This window comes from Sinocyclocheilus anshuiensis, unplaced genomic scaffold (assembly GCF_001515605.1).
Source record: "Sinocyclocheilus anshuiensis isolate Anshui unplaced genomic scaffold, SAMN03320099.WGS_v1.1 scaffold7, whole genome shotgun sequence".
In the NCBI taxonomy this organism is placed as follows: Eukaryota; Metazoa; Chordata; class Actinopteri; order Cypriniformes; family Cyprinidae; genus Sinocyclocheilus; species Sinocyclocheilus anshuiensis.
The window spans coordinates 1,355,854-1,361,977 of NW_015549582.1; positions in this window are offsets into that span (position 1 = coordinate 1,355,854).

A 6,124-nucleotide genomic window follows, 5' to 3' on the forward strand; every position below is an offset into this window, starting at 1 on the left:
TCATCGGCCAGATCCACCTGCGATCCCCACGAGCTCATTCTCCTCCGTGCCTCAGCTGCGGCGGGTACTGAATCGCGGGATGCAGATGGTTGCCCCTCTTTCCTCGAAAAAAGAGACAAACAAGAGCGGAGCTTTTTCATTGGAAAAACGCTCGCAGTGGATGCCGATTGCCCCTCAGAGACATCGCGTGCGTGCTCTTCGCCCAAACAAATAACGCATAGATCGTGTGTGTTATCGGATGTTAAACAACGACAACACGGATGCACACATCCTCTAAACGCTTTGCTAGTGCTCGCCATAATGATATGAATAGAGATCGCTCTTACCACAGAAATGCACGCTTCAAACAAAACAGTCAATGAAGACAAAGAAGAGGATGATGTGTTCTCCCGGCGCCTATTTATACTACAGTCGCATCGGTAGTGACGTCATGGCTGTCGCCGGCCAACGTGTTGTTGGTGTTTTCAATGTATGCTTCAGACACGGGTCACGACGAGGCGTTCCCCATAGCGACCCCTAGAGGACGCAGTTCGAAGTTCCCATGAAAGGGAACTATAAAAGTCTATTTTTTTTTCTTTTTTTACAAATTATTGATTATTTTGGTGTTATCTGCAAAATCCTTTTCTAAATGCAGTATCAAGGGGATCCTTAATTTTTTTTTAATTAACGCCACAATAGGAAGTAAATCTCATTAAACAGCATTCTTTAAATTAGATACTTATTTGTTTAATATACACTACCTTTAAAAAGTTTACAGTAAAAATATTTGTATGTAAAAAAAAATTCTACCTTAAATAAATGCTGTTCTTTTGAACTTTCTATTTGTCAAGGAATCTTGAAAAGAAATGTATCATGGTTTCCATAAAAATATTATGCCGCACAACTGTTTTCAGCATTGATAATAATTAAAAAAAAATTATTGAGCACCAAATCAGCATATTAGTGTTACGTTGCTACTGTGTTGGAGCACGGAGCGAGGAACGAGGAGACGAAGAGTACATCAATAAGGAGATTTTAATGACTTCAAGGGAACCAGGAAAACACACGTAGCTGAGAACGCTGACACACACAGACATTCACAATACCGGACACCGAACTGATAACATGGAACACTATTTATACAAATGACATGACGATGGGATGACGAGACACACCTGGGATCAAAAGAACTGAAAAGGGGACACTGGGAACAAATAAGGACAGGAACGGGAAGGACCAAACATGGGCATGGAAACACATGGGGAGCAAAACACACACAAAACACGGAACAGAGTCTGACATCACTCCCCCCTCCCGGAAGGCGCGTCCGGCGCCGTAACAATTCCATCAGGGAGTGGGTGCCCTGGAGGCTGGTGCAGGAATGGGACACGGGGAATACCTCCAGGGCGGATCAGGCAGTCCAGGTTACCATGGCGGCACAGGGAGCTTGTGGCGCCATGGCGGAGCAGGCAGACTAGGAAGCCATGGTGGAGCAGGCAGTTCAGGAGGCCATGGCAGAACAGGGAGCTCAGGAAGCCATGGCGGAACAGGCAGTTCAGGAGGCCACGGCGGAGCTGGGAACTCAGAAGGCCATGGCTGGACGGTCTCCGTGGCCTTGGCCTCGCCACTCAGCCCGGCCACTACAGCTGGGAACTCAGGATGCCATGGCCGGACGGCCTCCGTGGCCTTGGCCTCATCACTCGGCCCGGCCACTACGGACGGACCCATACTACCCCCCCCCAAAATCCTTGGGGAGAATATCATCTTTAGAGGCCCTCCGTAGGCCTAACTCGGGAACTGTGGCCCTCCCTGGGCTTGACTTGGGGACTGGAGCCCTTCTTGGGCTGGACATGGGAACTGGAGCCCTTTCTGTGCTAGACACGGGGACTGGAACCTTCTCTGGGCTCAACTCGGGAACTGGAGCCCTCTCTGGGCTAAACTCGGGGAAGGTAGCCCTCACTGGGCTAGACTCAGGGACGGGAAACCTCTCTGGGCTAAATTCGGGGACGGGAGCCCTCACTGGGCTAGACTCGGGGACGGGAACCCTCTCTGGGCTAAACTCGGGGACTGGAACCCTCTCTAAGCTAAATTCGGGGACTGGAGCCTTCTCTGGGCTAAACTCGGGAACAGGAGCCCTCCGTGGGCTAAACTCGGGAACAGGAGCCCTCCTTGGGCTGCATTCGGGGGCTGGAGCCGACACTGGAGAGAGCTCTGGGGCTGGAGCCGACACTGGAGCAAGCTTCTCCTTCTTCGATTCCCCTTTAGGTTCGGGGTGAAAGGCGTGGTCGGCGGGCTTGAGTGAGCCGCGGCCCGCGTGCTTGACTGAGGAATGGCCGGCGGGCTGGAGAGAGCCACGGTGGGCTGGTTCTGGCTCGGGCCTGGACACTCCCCAGACACCGGTAGATCCCTTCCCTCCAGCATAGTCCCTTGGTGTCTGTGAGGTCCATGGGGCGATGGTAGTTGCCCCCGATCCAGAACAGAGAATTGATGGTGGCGTCATCCAATGCCGTCACCGCGACGAGCCCGCAGAATTCCCAGGCATACTCGAAGAAGGGGAGATCTCGACGGGCTAAGGCGGAGAAACGAGCGGCAATTTCCATGATCTCAGGGGGAAACAAACGGAAAACCAAAACGCTTTTAAAAACTGAAAACAAACACGGGGAGAGGGGGCGCCGCTTACTGTCCTTGGTCTGGTATTCTGTCACGTTGCTACTGTGTCGGAGCGCGGAGCGAGTAACGAGGAGATGAAGAGTACATCAATAAGGAGATTTTAATGACTTCAAGGAAACCAGGAAAACACACGTAGCTGAGAAGGTTGATACATGCAGACATTCACAATACCAGGCGCCGAACTGATAGCATGGAACACTATTTATACAAGTGACATGACGATGACGATGAGCTGACACACCTGGGATCAATAAAACTGAGAAGAGGACACCTGGAACAAATAAGGACAGGAACGGGAAGGACCAAACATGGGGAGCAAAACACACACAAAACACGGAACAGAGTCTGACAATTAGAATGATTTCTGATGATCATGTGACACTGAAGACCGGAGTAATGGCTGCAGAAAATGTATCTTTGTCGTCACAGAATTAAAGTACATGTTAAGTATATTAAAATAGAAAACAGTTATTTTAAATTGTAATAATATTTCACAATAATACTGTTTTTAATTGTATATTTGATCAAAAGTGGCCTATATATACATATTGTGTATGCAGTCATAACTGTATTAATTGTTAGATTAAATTGAATATATATACAGTATATGTATATACTTATGTTTATAAATTAATTTGTTACTATGCACAACCTTTGAAGTTAGTTAGTGAAAAGTTGGTGAAAAACATAAAATATAAGCTGTCAGGATGTTTGTTACATAATGTTTTAGTTTGTCAGTATCCATTGCCTACAGGTTTTGTAGTTCCAGGTTATGTTTCATAATAATGTTTCACTGCTGACCCTTTGTTCACCAGGCCTTTGATCAATATTGTTTGATAATTAATGGAGTTGTTACACTCACTAATCCAATTACATGCTTTGCTCCCTGAAAGGTCTCGGTCTGATCAAGATTAATTTCTAACGGAGGGCTACTTCTCTATCCACCTTTGAACTGAGAGATATGTTCATCACTGACCTCCATCAATTTCATTCTGCAGAAGCCTTTCTGACAACAGCGCAACCCTCAGGTCTGACCGTCTGGGAGTTGAGTGGAGCCCAGTGGGAGATTTTCAACCCTGTAGATCTTTATTGGAGCATCCAGAGAAGAAAAACGAAACTGCTTTGGCTTTCAGAGCCATACAATATATGAACTGAACCTAACTCATACTACACAGACTTTAAAGACCTCTGGACCAGATTAGACCCTCTAATTGCTGTAACAGGCCAAGCAGTTTCCCAAAGGAAGAGTTAAAGGAATATTCCTGGTTCAGTGCAAGTTAAGCTCAATCAAAAGAATTTGTTGCATAGTGTTTATTACCACAAAAAAATTATTTCGATTCATCCCTCGTTTTCTTTTTTTTTTTTAAAAAGCAGGAGGATTTAAAAGCAGGTATGAGGTGATACATTAGGTAATGATAATATAAGGTTATGATTTAATACAAGCAGATCTGTTAAAAATTGTGTATTATCTGTTAAGCTATTTAAATCATCACTTTTAAAGTAATTTTAGGGTTTATGGTGTTGTTTTGTCATGGCATCAATGTTGTAAAATTAGTTATAACTACACAGAAAAGGTTAGTAAGTAAAAATCATTTTAAAGGGAAAATCAACTCCAAAATGAAAATTCTCACCCATATCATTCCAAACTTTTCTGACTTTGTTTTTATGCGAACATAAAAGAAGATATTTTGAAGGATGACAGTAACTAAACAGTTTCTGTTCCCATGGACTTCCATTGTATTTCTGATAATAGAAGTTAATGGGAACCAAATCTGTTTGGTTTAATTTTTGTGGCTATACTATTGAAACAGTGAGTATGTATTGTTAACAAATTGGCCCTATTCATGTCCATTTTAAGGGACTCAACTTTAACCCATAGTTTTGCTCTTTTTTTTTTTTTAATAAAGTGAAAATTCATTTTGTAATAAACATTAGGTCACAAGTGCTGTCAATTGAGCTTAACGTATACTCTTATTGGTTTTCTTTTGTATTGTATAGATTATACTATTGTCCGAATTTCCAGTGACCATTACAAAAAAAAATGAAGCCATTAATCGCAGGAATTGTGTTTTATTCAGACACAGGATTTTAAGATTTCTGTACATGATTTTTCTACATGAGTTGGGAAGTTTATCAAAGTGTGGCAGAAACTCTCCATTCCTCACCTATTGAACCTCCAGTCTGAAATAGGTTTCAACTTTGTGACATTACTGGCATAAATCCTCACATCCCGTGAAGACTGTCTGCAAGTGACTTCAGTGGCTATCATAAAGTGAAACAGACAGTCTTAATTGCTGTTCCTCAAGGAAACGGGACTAAAATATTTGCATAATTTCACAGAAGGCAGAGGAAATTGCTAAAACATGTGAGCCAGAATCCGTGTGCAACCCAATACCTGTTCAGCCTGGCTCTTGGGTGCCACCCAGTGCCGAATGTGCCAAGAAGGGCACGTGTATGTGTGTGTGCGTCCAATCAGAAGGAAAAGGTCACGGGCCAATCTTATCTCGCCTTTCTCCCACAATCCCAAGCGAGAGCCTGTCAAAGTTGCACCAAAGTCTGCATATTAAATGCAGAGAGAGTGTTGCGTTTCTTATTTTGTGACATTTCAGATATATTTCTGCGATTGCGTTGGGTTTCACTCTTTACTCGTTAAAGATGATGTCCAATGCTTTCTTAAACAAGTGTGTCTGTTTTTTAAGGTTTCTAGCATTTCCCTAAGAAAATAGGTGAAACCGAGCAACAAAGCATCTAAGATTTGCAGTCAATCGTATTAATTTCATAAACAGCGTTTGTACCACAGTGAAACGGAGAGTAATGCCATGGCTGTTAGCCCATAGTCTTTTCTTTTCCCACACAGATGCAGACAGTCGTGGGTGGAAGGCACAGCTGAGCGGAGTAATTAAGCCCACATCAGACATGTGGAAAAGGCATAGAGAGCATAGAGTCCTCGGTGGAGCGCATATGAGCACTTCATATGGATCTATAGGGAGACACAACTCACATAGATACCAGCCTCACTCAGATGACGGTAACAGTTTGTCACCTTGTAAAGTGAGGAAAGAAAAGTAAGCTGTCATGAATCATGAGGGAATATAGTGTCTTTTTGTTTGCCGTCGGAGGAATAAAGGCCAGTGAATGGAGCAGTGATTTCTACAGTCTAGGGAACTGGTGAATTGTGGGGTATGAAATAGACTGTGAGGGTTGTTTAAGCCTCTATAGATGGTTAACATAAATCTTTAGTTTTTAGTTGTGGATTTGGATTTCGGTCCATGTTCATGGGAATGATTTTAAAAGGAAGTTTTTGAGACTGTTTGAGAGAACGGAACCAAGGGCAGAATATGCATGAACGAAATGAAATAGATTGGATAGGAATAGGCCTTTATCAGGAAAACACCCATTAATCTGCAGTGTTGGGGAAAGTTACTTTTAAAAGTAATGCATTACAATAATGCATTACTCCATAAAAAAAGTAACT